This window comes from Balaenoptera physalus (genome assembly GCF_965194825.1).
Source record: "Balaenoptera physalus genome assembly, chromosome: 2".
In the NCBI taxonomy this organism is placed as follows: Eukaryota; Metazoa; Chordata; class Mammalia; order Artiodactyla; family Balaenopteridae; genus Balaenoptera; species Balaenoptera physalus.
Genome location: NC_138883.1, coordinates 70,200,564 through 70,219,645, shown reverse-complemented (window position 1 = coordinate 70,219,645; position 19,082 = coordinate 70,200,564).

Sequence of the window (19,082 nt, the reverse complement as noted above, 5' to 3'; positions counted from 1 at the left end):
CTCTTTAACCTGTCCTCAAAGCATTTACCAGCCAGAAAAATAGTCTTGTTCCCACTGGGTTGTCATCTACTCCTCTCAATGCTGTCTCTGTTCCTGCATCCTAACTGTATTGAGATATGTTTTATTTCTACTTTCTTGGTGTGCATATGCCAGTTATAAGCTCAAAGATCCTGATCTCTTCAAAGGCATTGGAAATCCTATTCATTTAACAGTGGTCACCATCTTGTTTTTCTTTATTTCTATTTCTTCCTCTTTTACACAGAAAAATTCATTATTATCACCCTTTCATCAGAATTAGAGCTGTAAGATCCTGTCAGACAATTTCCAGATTCCTGATTTTCTCTATGTCAATTCTTATATAATAGTCTTATTTCATAAGTTTGACTGTTTTCATAATTTAAAGAAGACAAAGGGAAATCTCTCCCAGCAGCCTCAGGAGCAGCGGATAAAATCTCCACAATCAACTTGATGTACCCTGCATCTGTGGAATACCTGAATAGACAATGAATCATCCCACAAGTGAGGTGGTGGACTTTGGGAGCAACTGTAGACTTGGGGTTTGCTGACTACGACTGATTGGCTTCTGATTTTTATATATATCGTAGTATAGTTTTTGGAGCTTGTTATCATTGGTGGATTTGTTTATTGGTTTGGTTGCTCTCTTCTTTTTTTATTATTATTAATATTTTTATTTTTTATTTTAATTTTTTTTTTAATCATTAAAATTTTTTTTTTTCTTTCTTTTTTGCTACCATTCTTCTGAGCCGTGTGGCTGACAGAGTCTTGGTGCTCTGGCCTGGTGTCAGGTGTAGGCCTCCGAAGTGGGAGAGCCAAGTTCAGGACATTGGACCACCAGAGACTACTGGCCCCACATAATATCAATAGGTGAGAGCTCTCCCAGAGATCTCCATCTCAATGCTAAGACCCAGCTCAACCCAACAGGCAGCAAGCTCCAGTGCTAGACGCCCCATGCCAAACAACTAGCAAGAGAGTAACACAACCCCACCCATTAGCAGAGAGGCGCCTAAAATCATACTAAGTTCACAGACACCCCAAAACAAACCACCAGGCATGGCCCTGCCCACAAGAAAAGAAGATCCAGCCCCACCCACCAGAACACAGGCACCAGTCACCTCCACCAGGAAGCCTACACAAGCCACTGAACCAACCTCACCCACTGGGGGCAGACACCAAAAATAACGGAAATTATGAACCTGCAACCTGCGAAAAGGAGACCCCAAACACAGTAAGCTAAACAAAATGAGAAGACAGAGAAATATGAAGCAAATGAAGGAGCAAGGTAAGAACCCACCAGAGCAAACAAATGAAGAGGAAATAGGCAGTCTACCTGAAAAAGAATTCAGAGTAATGATAGTAAAGATGATCCAAAATCTTGGAAATAGAATGGAGAAAATACAAGAAATGTTTAACAAGGACCTAGAAGAACTAAAGAGCAAACCAACAATGATGAAAAACACAATAAATGAAATTAAAAATTCTCTGGAAGGAGTCAATAGCGGAATAACTGAGGCAGAAGAACAGATAAGTGATCTGGAAGATAAAATAGTGTAAATAACTATTGCAAAGCAGAATAAAGAAAAAACAAAAGAATTGAGGACAGTCTCAGAGACCTCTGGGACAACATTAAATGTACCAACATTCGAATTATAGGGGTCCCAGAAGAAGAAGAGAAAAAGAAAGGGTCTGAGAAAATATTTGAAGAGATTATAGTTGAAAATTTCCCTCACATGGGAAAGGAAATAGTAAGTCCAGGAAGTGCAGAGAGTCCCATACAGGATAAATGCAGGGAGAAACATGTCAAGACACATATTAATCAAACTATCAAAAATTAAATACAAAGAAAAATATTAAAAGCAGCAAAGGAAAAGCAACAAATAACATACAAGGGAATCCCCATAAGGGTAAGAGCTGATCTTTCATCAGAAACTCTGCAAGCCAGAAGGGAGTGGCACGACATATTTAAAGTGATGAAAGGGAAAAGCCTACAACCAAGATTACTCTACCCAGCAAGGATCTCATTCAGATTTGATGGAGAAATTAAAATCTTTAAAGACAAGCAAAAGTTAAGAGAATTGAACATCACCAAACCAGCTTTACAACAAATGCTAAAGGAACTTCTCTAGGCAGGAAACCCAAGAGAAGGAAAAGACCTACAATAACAAACCCAAAACAAGTAAGAAAATGGTAATAGGAACATACATATCGAGAATTACCTTAAATGTAAATGGATTAAATGCCCCAACCAAAAGACACACTCTGGCTGAATGGATACAAAAACAAGACCCATATAAATGCTGTCTAAAAGAGACCCACTTCAGACCTAGAGTCACATACAGACTGAAAGTGAGGGGATGGAAAAAGATATTCCATGCAAAATGGAAATCAAAAGAAAGCTGGAGTAGCAATTCTCATATCAGACAAAATAGACTTTAAAATAAAGACTATTACAAGAGACAGAAATGGACACTACATAATGATCAAGGGATCAAACCAAGAAGAAGATATAACAATTGTAAATATTTATGCACCCAACATTTGAGCACCTTAATATATAAGGCAAATGCTAACAGCCCTTAAAGGGGAAATCGATAGTAACACGATAATAGCAGGAGACTTTTAACACCCCACTTTCACCAATGGACAGATCATCCAAAATGAAAATAAATAAGGACACATAAGTTTTAAATGACACATTAAACAAGGTGGACTCAGTTGATATTTATAAGACATTCCATCGAAAAACGACAGAATACACTTTCTTCTCAAGTGCTCATGGAACATTCTCCAGGATAGATCATATCTTGGGTCACAAATCAAGCCATGGTGAATTTAAGAAAATTGATATTGTAACTAGTATCTTTTCTGACCAAAACACTATGAGACTAGATAGCAATTTCAGGAAAAGATCTGTAAAAACTACAAACACATGGAGGCTAAACAATACACTACTAAATAACCAAAAGGTCACTGAAGAAATCAAAGAGGAAATCAAAAAATACCTAGATACAAATGACAATAAAAACACTAGGACCAAAACCTATGGGATGCAACAAAAGCAGTTCTAAGAGCGAAGTTGATAGCAATACAATCCTACCTCAAGAAACAAGAAACGTTTCAAATAAACAACCTAACCTTACACCTAAAGCAATTAGAGAAAGAAGAACAAAAAAATCCCCAAGTTAGCAGAAGGAAAGACATCAGAAAGATCAGATCAAAAATAAATGAAAAAGAAATGAAGAAAACAATAGCAAAGATCAATAAAACTAAAAGCTGGTTCCTTCAGAAGATAAACAAAATTGATAAACTATTAGCCAGACTCTTCAAGAAAAAAAGGGAGATGACTAAAATCAATAAAATTAGAAATGAAAAAGTAGAAGTAACAACTGACACTGCAAAAATACAAAGGATCATGAGAGATTACTACAAGCAACTATATGTCCATAAAATGGACAACCTGGAAGAAATGGACAAATTCTTAGAAGAGCACAACCTTCCAAGACTGAACCAAGAAGAAATAGAAAATATAAACAGAACAGTCACAAGCACTGAAATTGAAACTGTGATTGAAAATCTTCCAACAAACAAAAGCCCAGGACCAGATGGCTCCACAGGTGAATTCTATCAAACATTGAGAGAAGAACTAACACCTATCTTTCTCAAACTCTTCCAAAATATAGCACAGGGAGGAATATTCCCAAACTCATTTTACGAGGCCACCAAAATCTTGATACGGAAATCAGCCAAAGATGTCACAAAGAAAGAAAACTACAGACCAATATCACTGATGAAAATACATGCAAAAATCCTCAACAAAATACTAGCAAACAGAATCCAGCAGCACATTAAAAGTATCATACACCATGATCAAGTGGGATTTATCCCAGGAATGCAAGGATTCTTCAATATACACATATCAATCAATGTGATACACCATATTCACAAATTGAAGGAGAAAAACCATATGATCATCTCAATAGATGCAGAAAAAGCTTTGGACAAAATTCAACACCCATTTATGATAAAAACTCTCCAGAAAGTAGGCATATAAGGAACCTACCTCAATATAATAAAGGCCATATATGGCAAACCCACAGCCAACATCATTCTCAATGGTGAAAAATTGAAACCATTTCCTCTAAGATCAGGAACAAGACAAGGTTGCCAACTCTCACCACTATTATTCAACACAGTTTTGGAAGTTTTAGCCATGGCAATCAGAGAAGAACAAGAAATAAAAAGAATCCAAGTCAGAAAAGAAGAAGTAAAACTGTCACTGTTTGCAGATGACATGATACTATACATAGAGAATCCTAAAGATGCTACCAGAAAAGTACTAGAGCTAATCAATGAATCTGGTAAAGTAGCAGGATACAAAAGTAATGCACAGAAATCTCTTGCATTCCTATACACCAATGATGAAAAATCTGAAAGAGAAATTAAGGAAACACTCCCATTTACCACTGCAACAAAAAGAATAAAATATCTAGGAATAAACCTACCTAAGGAGACAAAAGACCTTATCCAGAAAACTGTGACACTGATGAAAGAAATTAAAGATGATACAAACAGATGGAGAGATATATCATGTTCTTGGATTGGAAGAATCAATATTGTGAAAATGAGTATACTACCCAAAGCAATCTACAGATTCAGTGCAATCCCTATCAAACTACCAACAGCATTTTTCACAGAACTAGAACAAAAAAAAATCTTATAATTTGTATGGAAATACAAAAGATCTCAAATAACCAAAGCAATCTGGAGAAAGAAAAAGAGGGCTGGAGGAATAAGGCTCCCTGACTTCAGACTATACTACAAAGCTACAGTAATCAAGACAGTATAGTATTGGCACAAAAACAGAAATATAGATCAATGGAAGAGGATAGAAAGCCCAGAGATAAACCCATGCACATATGGTCACCTTATCTTTGATAAAGGAGGCAAGAATATATGATGGGGAACAGACAGCTTCTTCAGTAAGTGATGCTGGGACAACTGGACAGCTACAGGTAAAAGAATGAAATTAGATCACTCCCTAACACCATATACAAAAATAAACTCAAAATGGATTAAAGACCTAAATGTAAGGCCAGACACTATCAAACTCTTAGAGGAAAACATAGGCAGAACACTCTATGACATAAATCACAGCAAGATCCTTTTTGACCCACCTCCTAGAGAAATGGAAATAAAAACAAAAATAAAAAATGGGACCTAATGAAATTTTAAAACTTTTGCACAGCAAAGGAAACCATAAACAAGATAAGAAGACAACCCTCAGAATGGGAGAAAATATTTGCACATGAAGCAACTGGCAAAGGATTAATCTCCAAAATTTACAAGCAGCTCATGCAGCTCAATACCAAAAAAACAAACAATCCAATCTAAAAATGGGCAAAAGACCTAAATAGACATTTCTCCAAAGAAGATATACAGATTGCCAACAAACACATGAAAGAATGCTCAATATCACTAATCATCAGAGAAATACAAATCAAAGCTACAATGATGTATCAACTCACAGTAGTCAGAATGGCCATCATCAGAAAATCTACAAACAACAAATGCTGGAGAGGGTGTGGAGAAGAGGAAACCCTCTTGTGCTGTTGGTGGGTATGTAAATTGATACAGCCACTATGGAGAACAGTATGGAGGTTCCTTATAAAACTAAAAATAGAACCACCATACGACCCAGCAATCCCACTACTGGGCATATACCCTGAGAAAACCATATTTCAACAAGAGACATGTACCACAGTGTTCACTGCAGCACTGTTTACAGTAGCCAGGACATGGAAGTAACCTAAATGTCCATCGACAGATGAATGGATAAAGAAGATGTGGCACATATATATATAATGGAATATTACTCAGCCATAAAAAACGAAATTGAGTTATTTGTAGTGAGGTGGATGGACCTAGAGTCTGTCATACTGAGTGAAGTACATCAGAGAAATGCAAATACCGTATGCTAACACATATATATGGAATCTTAAAAATAAATAAATAAATGGTTCTGATGAACCTAGGGGCAGGACAGGAATAAAGATGCAGACATAGAAAATTGACATGAGGATACGGGGAGGGGGAAGGGTAAGCTGGGATGAAGTGAGAGAGTAGCATTGACATATACACACTACCAAATGTAAAATAGATTGCTTGTGGGAAGCAACTGCATAGCACAGGGAGATCAGTTACATGCTTTGTGACCACCTAGAAAGGTGGGATAGGGAGGCTCGGAGGGAGACCCAAAAGGGAGGGGATATATGTATACATATACCTGATTAACTTTGTTATACAGCAGAAACTAACACAACATTGTAAAGCAATTATACTCCAATAAAGATGTTAAAAAAAGAAGTGTTTTGTGACTTAGAACGTAGTATTCAAGGTTGCAAAGTATTGTTTTATGCGTAAGACATATATACATGTATTGTTGGACATTTATACTTTTCTAATTTTGCTGCCATGAATAATATGATGAACATAATTACAGTTTATTACTTGCATGGACTTCAGAAAATTTCATTAGGATGAATTTCTAAAGATAGAATTACAAGATCAAAAGGCATCACGTTATAAGAAATTTGGCCTACCATGCCAATTGACCTCTGGGAAACTTCTAAATTTTATTACCCTAAGCAAGACATGATTTTAATGGAAAATTAATGGACAATGTATTTCTTTTGACTAAGCATGATAATAATCACTTTTAGAGAAAATAAGGATAAAGTAAAAATCATGCAGTTTGAGTCTAAACCGTTCTTACGATTACCCTTCTCCATCTAAAAATCCTCCTACTGATTCTGTTTTCTTTTAAAAACCGTGAAAGGGATGCAACATCTTCTGTTGTTATTGATGATGATATCATTCATAACATAAGGAAATCTATATATCCATACATCCATGTATAACGGGAGAGGGTTTTATCCTTCAAAGACTGTATGCTTTGTTTTCAGCTTTGGTGAATCTTTCCTTCCTGATACAGACTTCTTTTGTACATAATGTATATACACACATATGGATGTATATGTATGTGTGTGTATGTGCATGTATGTATGTATATATACTCACACACACCATGTTTAGGCCGTATGTAAATAGATTTCAGTTTGAAGGAATTTCAGGATACTCTGTTACATGTTTTTAGAGGCAATAGAAAGTCACATTCAGCACATTAGCACATATCTATCTGCACAGGGAGTTAGAAAACACAGAAATAATCTTGGAGGTTTCATGGCACAAGCACCATTTGGATCATTATTACTATGTGTTGAGATCAGAATAAAAATGCCTACCAGGATGTATCTGAACTCTGTGTTTCTTATTACACCTATGTACAAACCAGACAACTCTATAGATCAAACGAAGCATCTTTTATTCAAATCTCTAACCTGTGAGTTATCTCAACCATGCAAATTAAATCAGCATTCTGTTTTAAAGTCTCCTAAAGAAGGGTTTTCTAGACTTTTTCTCAGGAGTTCATTAGAAAGTTTGCCCCTATAATTAATCTAAATTCACTGTCCCTTGGGATTGCTTAAGTATCTTTACAGTGTATCTTCTTCCTGCCTTTCAAATAATCCATTCTCTCCTCATAGGGTTATCCTTCATTTAAAGTATTCCATTTACAAAATCTATCTTAAAATGCACAAATCTGAATAGATTTTTTTTCTTTTTCCTTTCTACAAAGAAAAATATGAGTTAAAGTATTATCTTTTGTTTCTTTATGACCAAAGTTTTTTAAACACCTCTTCTAAATGAAATTTCACTTATTAATCCTTATTTTCAATTTCCTCTACAAATCTAAGTAGTCGTTTAAGTTTGAATAATTTACTTGACTCTTTCAATTGTAATCCAAAAACTATGGATATGAAATATGCTTGCCTTGGTGAATGTAAAAATAAATATTTCAAGGAATATTTTATATGCAGAACAAATAATAATTTATGATAAAACATGCCATATTGGATTAAAACGATATAGGAGCGCATGAGTCAGACTGTATACAAGAGAAATGCATCACTTAGACATTTATTTAAAATTAAAATTTAGATATATTTAATATTTATATTCTTATGTCTTGTTCTGTAATAAAGAGGTTGAATAAAACATATTTGCCATTAACAAACCATTGTGATGAGTCATTTGGAGCCTAAAATGACATATTTAATTTAGTCTTCTTATGGAGATCTTAAAATAGTTTTAGGCACTGTTAATATCTCTGCATTAGAAAACTGTTTACTTTCAAATGATTCGTCTGGGCATAAAAACTTACAAAAAATGAGAAACTTTTGAAAAGTGTTAGAAAATTTCTAATATTACTTTCCCAGAAATCTACAGATATTTAACAATATTTAATAATAAAGAATGGTTGGATATTACCATTGCTTAAAAATATTATTTTGGCATTAAGGGTTCATTTGCTTCAAATAAAGAAACGAAACAGATACAACTTTTGATGACTTAAGGGCTAGTTATTAGTATCCATTCTCTTTCTATCATAATTTATAATTTATTAGAAGAGGAAACAGGAAAAATTTTTAAATCTTTCAAAATTAATGTTTTCCTTTTTTGTCATTCTTGATATAGTAATTGATGCAATTAAAACGCTATAAAAGTGAAAGATTAGGATTTAATTTTTGTGGTCATTTTTCCTGCTTTCACTTTTTCTCATTACCACAGATGATTAAGAGTTAATCATATAATATATCTCTCCCTTAAGACACTCACATAAAATTGTGACATAATCTCTAAATTGTCACCTTCTATGGACTACTTGTACTCTATACCACTCTGTGATGACACCTGAGGTCATCTGTTTCTATTTTCATTCTATCTGACTAAATCTTCCCTTAGTATATAATATGCACAGTATCTTTCCATAGGCAAAACTAGTATGTCTAGTGAATGTGTCTTTTGAAAAATGTCAAAACTTTGACGGGGTGGAAAATGTTTAATGCTTTTTCCTATGCTGTCAAAATGTTGACATTTGACAGCGTGGGAAAACGTTTAACATTATTCCTGGAAGGCTTTGTAATTCTTGTCTATGAAAACTCTTCATTTCTTTTCCTATAGCCCCACTTTTACCCCATAAAATTTTAACCCTCAAATAACAGCCTTTAGCAAATATTGCTATGTGCCACTTATTGTGCAATGCCATAGTTATAGTCAACCTATGTTTTAGTAGGATAATATGATGCAAAAATTCATCTATGTCATTTTTCTACATGGCAGTGTATAAAATCATGCTATAAGTATTGATGGCGCAAAACTATGGAATTGTCATTTTACAATTGTACAATATCACCATTTCCATCACTATTTTTGTGCAGAGACTAAGAGGAATGCTCAAAAGCAAAGTTGCCCCAAGGAATAATATCTAGAATATTATAGCAACTTGTCTTAGAATATAAAGATGAATGTGTGTGGCTAGAGAGATTGGTGAAGAGAGATATTAGTTGTCACAAGTCATTTGTGAAGTGAGGTAGAATATAAACTGCCCACAATTTTAAAGAAATGGAAGAAGTTTTAACAAACAATCATAAAGATGTGAACATTTGCAACAAATGGTGATAAAATAGATGATTTGTAATATTTGTAATTCTGCATGGTGTAGCAGTGTACAGTGATTTTTTGTTTGTTTTTGACGTGGTTTGCTGTGGTTTTGCTCAGTTGCTTGTTTGAATAGTTGACGTACTATTAGTCTAAGGTGTTCTATATCTTTAGATTCAGTGTTTCACCTCTGATAGCACCAAAGCATTAACATTTTAATTGAGATATAATTGATTTAACCTTATGTTTTATAATGCAAGAACCACCTTAAAAAACTAAAGATGTTGATGGAGGATAGAGAGAATAAAGTTCCAGGTCTCGAGCGTAGATAAATATTAGCAAAGAGCAAAGATTGGAAGTGATATATATATTCACTTGAGATGTAACTGAAATCCTATTCGCATTCAAAATATAGCCAGGTGCAGATATAAAGATATCTCTAGTATAATCTTTAATTCAAGGACTAAAGAAATAATAAATACATTAACAAGCTCTTGAATGATTTTGTGAACAAGGATGTATTTTAGAATAATTATTGTGATGATGTAATGTTCTTTAGGCTATGGTACTCTACTTATTAATGCCACATTCAATTTCTTGAGATAAGCATGTGGGAGGGGAGTATGTAACTGAGGAAAAACTGAAGATTTTTAGGCTTAATGATAACATACATTCCATTCTGTTAAACATAATACTATCCAAGTAACATTGTGAAATAGTGTCGTGGCCCTTAGGGCCTGGACCTACTCATAAAAATATTCAAAATGGTGTCATATCTTCTGCAATTCAAAGACGACATTATGGCTTTGGCATGTACCATGAACCAACATGGATAAAAGATGTTTTTATATCATATATAAGTGGTTTATAAATGGTATGTCTATTGTATATATGTACCCCATCTTCTTTATCCATTCATCTGTCGATGGACATTTAGGTTGCTTCCATGTCCTGGCTATTATAAATAGTGCTGCAATGAACATTGTGGTACATGACTCTTTTAGAGTTATGGTTCTCCCAGGGTATATGCCCAGTAGTGGGATTGCTGGGTCATATGGTAGTTCTATTTTTACTTATTTTTTTTTAACATCTTTATTGGAGTATAATTGCTTTACAATTGTGTGTTAGTTTCTGCTTTATAACAAAGTGAATCATCTATACATATATCCCCATATGTCCTCCCTCTTGCGTCTCCCTGCCACCCTCCCTATCCTACCCCACTAGGTGGTCACAAAGCACAGAGCTGATCTCCCTGTGCTATGCGGCTGCTTCCCACTAGCTATCTATTTTATATTTGGTAGCATATATAAGTCAGTGCCACTCTCTCACTTCGTCCCAGCTTACCCTTCCCACTTCCCATGTCCTCAAGTCCATTCTCTATGTCTGTGTCTTTATTCCTGTCCTGCCCCTAGGTTCTTCATAACCTTATTTTTTTTTTTTTTAGCTTCTATATATATGTGTTAGAATATGGTATTTGTTTTTCTCTTTCTGACTTACTTCACTCTGTATGACAGACTCTTGGTCCATCCACCTCACTACAAATAACTCAATTTCCTTTTTTTATGGCTGAGTAATATTCCATTATATATATGTGCCACATCTTCTTTATCCATTCATCTGTCGATGGACACTTAGGTTGCTTCCATGTCCTGGCTATTGTAAAGAGAGCTGAAATGAACATTGTGATACATGACTCTTTTTGAATTATGGTTTTCTCAGGGTATATGCCCAGGAGTGGGATTGCTGGGTCGTATGGTAGTTCTATTTGTAGTTTTATAAGGAACCTCCATACTGTTCTCCATAGTGGCTGTATCAATTTACATTCCCACCAACAGCGCAAGAGGGTTCCCTTTTCTCCACACCCTCTGCAGCATTTATTGTTTATAGATTTTTTTGATGATGGCCATTCTGACTGCTGTGAGTTGATACCTCATTGTAGCTTTGATTTGCATTTCTCTAATGATTACTGATGTTGAGCATCCTTTCATGTGTCTGGTGGCAATCTGTATATCTTCTTTGGAGAAATGTCTATTTAGGTCTTCTGCCCATTTTTGGATTGGGCTGTTTGTTTTTTGATATTGAGCTGCATGAGCTGCTTGTAAATTTTGGAGATTAATCCTTTGTCAGTTGCTTCATTTGCAAATATTTTCTCCCTTTCTAACGGTTGTCTCTTTCTCTTGTTTACAGTTTCCTTTGCTGCACAAAAGCTTTTAAGTTTCATTAGGTCCCATTTTTTAATTTTTGTTTTTATTTCCATTTCTCTAGGAGGTGGGTCAAAAGGATCTTGCTGTGATTTATGTCATAGAGTGTTCTGCCTATGTTTTCCACTAAGAGTTTTATAGTGTCTGGCTTTACATTTAGGTCTTTAATCCATTTTGAGTTTATTATTGTGTATGGTGTTAGGGAGTGTTCTAATTTCATTCTTTTACATGTAGCTGTCCAGTTTTCCCAGCACCACTTATTGAAGAGACTGTCTTTTCTCCATTGTATATTCTTGCCTCCTTTATCAGAGATAAGGTGACCATATGTGCGTGGGTTTATCTCTGGACTTTCTATCCTGTTGCATTGATCTCTATTTCTGTTTTTGTGCCAGTACCATACTGTCTTGATTACTGTAGCTTTGTGTTATAGTCTGAAGTCAGGGAGACTGATCCCTCCAGCTCCCTTTCCCTTTCTGAAGATTGCTTTGGTTATTCGGGGTCTTTTGTGTTTCCATACAAATTGTGAGATTTTTTGTTCTATTTCTGTGAAAAATGCCATTGGTATTTGATAGGGATTGCATTGAATCTATAAATTGCTTTGGGTAGTATAGTCATTTTCACAATGTTCATTCTTCCAATCCAAGAACATAGTATATCTCTCCATCTGTTTGTATCATCCTTCATTTCTTTCTTCAGTGTCTAATAGTTTTTAAATACAGGTCGTTTGTCTCCTTAGGTAGGTTTATTCCTAGGTATTTTATTCTTTTTGCTGCAATGGTAAATCGGAGTGTTTCCTTAATTTCTCTTTCAGATTTTTCATCATTAGTGTATAGGAATGCAAGAGATTTCTGTGCATTACTTTTGTATCCTGCTACTTTACCAAATTCATTGATTAGCTCTAGTAGTTTTCTGGTAGCATCTTTAGGATTCTCTATGTATAGTATCATGTCATCTGCAAAGAGTGACAGCTTTACTTCTTCTTTTAAAATTTGGATTCCTTTTATTTCTATTTCTTCTCTGATTGCTGTGGCTAAAACTTCCAAAACTACACTGAGTAATAGTGGTGAGAGTTGGCAACCTTGTCTTGTTCTTGATCATAGTGGAAATGGTTTCAGTTTTTCACCATTGAGAACGATGTTGGCTGTGGGTTTGTCATATATGACCTTTATTATGTTGGGGTAAGTTCACTCTATGCCTACTTTCTGGAAGGTTTTTATCATATATGGGTGTTGAATTTTGTTGAAAGCTTTTTCTGCCTCTGTTGAGGTGATCATATGGTTTTTCTCCTTCTGTTTGTTAATATGGTGTATCACATTGATTGGTTTGCATATATTGAAGAATCCTAGGATTCCTGGGGTAAACCCCACTTGATCATGGTGTATGATCCTTTTAATGTGCTGTTGGATTCTGTTTGCTAGTATTTTGTTGAGGATTTTTGTATGTATTTTCATCAGTGATATTGGCCTGTAGTTTTCTTTCATTGTGTCTTCTTTGTCTGGTTTTGCTATCAGGGTGATGGTGGCCTCGTAGAATGAGTTTGAGAGTATTCCTCCCTCTACTGTATTTTGGAAGGTTTTGAGAAGGGTAGGTGTTAGCTCTTCTCTAAATGTTTGATAGAATTCGCCTGTGAAGCCATCTGGTCCTGGGATTTTGTTTGTTGGAAGATTTTTAATCACAGTCTCAATTTAAGTACTTGTGATTGGTCTGTTTATATTTTCTCTTTCTTCCTGGTTCAGTCTCAGAAGGTTGTGCTTTTCTAACAATTTGTCCATTTCTTCCAGGTTGTCCATTTTATGGGCATAAAGTTGCTTGTAGTAGTCTCTCATGATCCTTTGTATTTCTGCAGTGTCAGTTCTTACTGCTCCTTTTTCATTTCTAATTCTATTGATTTGAGTCTTCTCCCTTTTTTTCTTGATGAGTCTGGCTAATGGTTTATCAATTTTGTGTGTCTTCTCAAAGAACCAGCTTTTAGTTTTATTGATCTTTGCTATTGTTTCCTTCATTTCTTTTTCATTTATTTCTGATCTGATCTTTATGATTTCTTTCCTTCTGCTAACTTTGGGGTTTTTTTGTTCTTCTTTCTCTAATTGCTTTACCTGTAAGTTTAGCTTGTTTATTTGAGATGTTTCTTTTTCCTTGACATAGGATTGCATTGCTATAAACTTCCCTCTTAGAACTGCTTTTGCTGCATCCCATAGGTTTTGGGTCATCGTGTTTTCATTGTCATTTGTTTCTAGGTATTTTTTTGATTTCCTCTTTGATTTCTTCAGTGATCTCTTGGTTATTAAGTAGTTTATTGTTTAGCCTCCATGTGTTTGTATTTTTTACAGGTATTTCCTGTTATTGACATCTAGTCTCATAGCATTGTGGTCATAAAAGATACTTGGTAAGTTTTCAATTTTCTTAAATTTACCAAGGCTTGATTTGTGACCCAAGATATGATCTATCCTGGAGAATGTTCCATGAGCACTAGAGAAGAAGGTTTATTCTGTTGTTTTTGGATGGAATGTGCTATAAATATCAATTACGTCCATCTTGTTTAATGTATCATTTAAAGCTTGTATTTCCTTATTTATTTTCATTTTGGATGATCTGTCCATTGGTGAAAGTGGGGTGTTAAAGTCCCCTACTATGATTGTGTTACTGTCAATTTCCTCTTTATGGCTGTTAGCATGTGCCTTATGTATTGAGGTGCTCCTATGTTGGGTGCATAAATATTTATAATTGTTATATCTTCTTTGATTGATCCCTTGATCATTTTGTAGTGTCCCTCTTTGTCTCTTGTAATAGTCTTTATTTTAAAGTCTATCTTGTCTGATATGAGAATTGCTACTCCAGCTTTCTTTTGATTTCCATTTGCATGGAGCATCTTTTTCCATCCCCTCACTTTCAGTCTGTATGTGTCCCTAGGTCTAGAATGGGTCTCTTGTAGACAGCATATATATGGGTCTTGTTTTTGTATCCATTCAGACAGTCTATGTCTTCTGGTTGGAGCATTTAATCCATTTACATTTAAGGTAATTATCGATATGTATGTTCCTATTACCATTTTCTTACTTGTTTTGGGTTTGTTATTGTAGGTCTTTTCCTTCTCTTGTGTTTCCTGCCTAGAGAAGTTCCTTTAACATTTGTTGTAAAGCTGGTTTGGTGATGCTTAATTCTCTTAGCTTTTGCTTGTCTGTAAAGGTTTTAATTTCTCTGTCAAATATGAATGAGATCCTTGCTGGGTAGATAATCTTGGTTGTAGTGTTTTCCCTTTCATCACTTTAAATATGTCCTGCCACTCCCTTCTGTTTTGCAGAGTTTCTGCTGAAGGATCAGCTCTTTACCTTATGGGGATTCCCTTGTATGTTATTTGTTGTTTTTCCCTTGCTGCTTTTAATATTTTTTCCTTGGATTTAATTTTTTAGTTTGATAATATGTGTCTTGGCGTGTTTCTCCTTGGATTTATCCTGTATGGGACTCTCTGTGCTTCCAGGACTTGATTAACTATTTCCTTTCCCATATTAGGGAAGTTTTCAACTATAGTCTCTTCAAATATTTTCTCAGTCCCTTTGTTTTTCTCTTCTTCTTCTTCCCCTATAATTCGAATGTTGGTGTGTTTAATGTTGTCCCAGAAGTCTCTGTGACTGCCCTCAATTTTTTTCATTTTTTTTTCCTTATTTTGCTCTGCAGTAGTTATTTCCACCCTTTTATCTTCCAGGTCACTTATCCGTTCTTGGCCTCAGTTATTCTGCTATTGATTACTTCTAGAGAATTTTTAATTTCATTTATTATGTTGTTCATCATTGTTTGTTTTCTCTTTAGTTCTTCTAGGTCCTTGTTAAACGTTTCCTGTATTTTCTTCATTATATTTCCAAGATTTTGGATCCTCTTTACTATCATTACTCTGAATGCTTTTTCAGGTAGACTGCCCATTTCCTTTTCATTTGTTTGGTTTGATGGGTGTTTACCTTGCTCCTTCATCTGCTGTGTGTTTCTCTGTCTTCTCATTTTGCTTAACTTACTGTGTTTGGGGTCTCCTTTTCGCAGTCTGCAGGTTCGTAGTTCCCGTTGTTTTTGGTGTCTGCCCCCAGTGGCTAAGGTTGGTTCAGTGGGTTGTGTAGGCTTCCTGGTGGAGGGGACTAGTGCCTGTGTTCTCGTGGAGAGGCTGGATCTCGTCTTTCTGGTGGGCAAGTCCGTATCTGGTGGTGTATTTTGAGATGTCTGTGACCTTATTATGGTTTTACGTACCTCTCTGCTAATGGGTGGGGTTGTGTTCCTGTCTTGCTAGTTGTTTGGCACTGGGTGTCCAGCACTGTAGCTTGCTGGTCGTTCACTGCAGCCTGGTATTAGTGTTGAGATGAAGATCCCTGGGAGAACTTTCACCGTTTGATATTACATTGAGCTGGGAGGTTTCTGGTGGACTAATGTCCTGAACTCAGCTCTCCCACCTCAGAGGCACAGGCCTGACACCCCGCCAGAGCACCAAGACTCTGTCAGCCACACGGCTCAGAAGAAAAGGGAGAAAAAAAGAAGGAAAGAAAGGAAGGAAGGAAGAAAGGACGGAAGGAAGGAAGGAAGAAAGGAAGAAAGAAAAGAAAATAAAGTTATTAAAATAAACAGTAATAGATAATTATTAAAAATTAAAAAGTAATTTTAAAAAAGAAAAAAAAAAAAGAAAGAAAGAAGAGAGCAACCAAACCAAAAATTAAAAAAATCCACCAATGATAACAAGCACTGAGAACTATACTAAAAAATTCAAAACCAAAAAACCTGACAGACAGAACCCTAGGACAAATGGTAAAAGCAAAACTATATAGACAAAATCACACAAAGAACCGTACACATAAACATTCACAAAAAGAGAAAAAGGAAAAAAAAATATATATATATCATTGTTCCCAAAGTCCCCCGCCTCACTTTTGGGATGATTTGTTGTCTATTCAGGTATTGCACAGATACAGGGTACATCACGTTGATTGTGGACGTTTAATCTGCTGCTCCTGACCCTGCTGCTGAGAGAGATTTCCCTTTCTCTTCTTTGTTCGCACAGCTCCTGGGGTTCAGCTTTGGATTTGGCCCCGCCTCTGCGTGTAGGTCACCTGAGGGCATCTCTTCTTCGCTCAGACAGGACGAGGTTAAAGTAGCAGCTAATTAGGGGTCTCTGGCTCACTCAGGCTGGGGTAGGGAGGGGTACGGAGTACAGGGCGAGCCTGTGGTGGCAGAGGCTGGCATGACGTTGCACCAGCCTGAGGCACCCCTGGATCACGGGACCCTGGCAGTGGCGGGCTGCACAGGCTCCCAGGAGGGGAGGGGTGGATAGTGACCTGTGCTTGCACACAGGCTTCTTGGTGGCTTCAGCAGCAGCCTTAGCGTCTCATGCCCGTCTCTGGTGTCAGCCCTTATAGCCACGGCTCACGCCCATCTCTGGAGCTCGTTTAGGTGGTGCTCTAAATCCCCTCTCCTCACACATCCTGAAACAATGGTCTCTTGCCTCTTAGGCAGGTCCAGACTTTTTCCCAGACTCCTTCCCGGCTAGCTCTGGTGCACTAGCCCCCTTCAGGCTGTGTTCACGCAGCCAACCCCAGTCCTCCCCCTGGGATCTGACCTCCGAAGCCCGAGCCTCAGCTCCCAGCCCCCACCCGTCCCAGTGGGTGAGCAGAAAAGCCTCTTGGGCTGGTGAGAGCTGGTTGGCACCAATCCTCTGTGCAGGAATCTCTCCACTTTGCCCTCCGCACCCCTGTTGCTGCACTCTCCTCCATGGCTCCGAAGATTCCCCCCTGCCACCCCGAGTCTGCGCCAGTGAAGGGGCTTCCTAGTGTGTGGAAACTTTTCCTCCTTCACAGCTCCCTCCCCAAGGTGCAGGTCCCATCCCTATTCTTTCGTCTCTGTTTTTTCTTTTCTCTTTTGCCCTACCCAGGTACATGGGAAGTTTCTTGCCTTTTGGGAAGTCTGAGGTCTTCTGCCAGCGTTCAGTAGGTGTTCTGTCAGAGTTGTTCCACACGTAGATGAATTTCTTATGTATCTGTGGGGAGGAAGGTGATCTCCACGTCTTATTCCTCCGCCATCTTGAAGTTCTCTCTTATTTTTACATTTTTAAGGAACGTCCATATTGTTCTCCATAGTGGCTGTATCAGTTTACATTCCCACGAACAGTGCAAGAGGGCTCCCTTTTCTCCACACTCTCTCCAGCATTTATTGATTGTAGATTTTTTGATGATGACCATTCTGACCAGTGTGAAGTGACACCTCATTGTAGTTTTGATGGTCCAAGAGGGAAGAGATAGATGTATACGTATAGCTGATTCACTTCTTTGTACAGCAGAAACTAACACAACATTGTAAAGCAACTATACTCCAATTAAAAAAATAATAAAATAGTGTGTCAAGATTTCATAGTTTAGTATTTTTTAATCAATATTTTCAAAGTGGTCAGGACAATTGATGTGGGAATTATTTTAGAAACCTATCACTATTACAGTAAATACAAATCAAGATGTTATTATCTTTCTTAATCAATTATTTTACCCCAAGTATAATAGATCCCAGACTCAAAGAGGACTTGATAACAAAGCTTGTAGATAATTACTTTCACATTTGCTGAGGTAATCATTTCCTCAGTGGATGTGAAAAAGCCAGAGAAAACTTTCTTGGATAGTAATATAAATTTTTACCCCTTAAATAGGGAAAATGATGCATTACATCTCTAATGAAAAAAATTTCTATTATATGGTTATAGAGAGCTTTAGAAGGTCTGCAGAAGTATTCCAAGAACTGTTGCAGGGTCCCGTCAAGATTAGGTGTGGATCTGGCCATCTGCGGCAGTTAAATTCTAGCTATTTAATAAGAAGAGAAGAAGTATATAAAGCTATTTAAATGTGTTCTGTAAAAAATATGGGTGAAAGACACCAGCGTAAAGCACTTTAACTAATAAAAGAAAAAATAGTTGAAGATCACATTATTCTAAATAAAGCGATAGACAGTTAGAATACAAAGACCAGCCCATCCCTCAGGTCTACTTAGTGTAGTAGAAAAGAAGACATAAAAAGCTATAGCTGATGAATGTGATTAAGTGGATGTTTTGAAATTAAATAAAGATTTTTGGAAGACCTGAAGTAATTAATTTTGCCTTGGAAGAAAGGTGAGGAAACAGCACTAATTTGGTATTTAAAGGGTGAAAAGCATTTCAGCTAACCTAGCTGCAGGCAGAAAACATTTGAACCAAGCAAACAAGGGCAAATTATCTTACTTATCATTAATTATTGATATATTGATAGCATATTTAAATTATAATTACTTTATGACTATTAACACTATTATTATTAA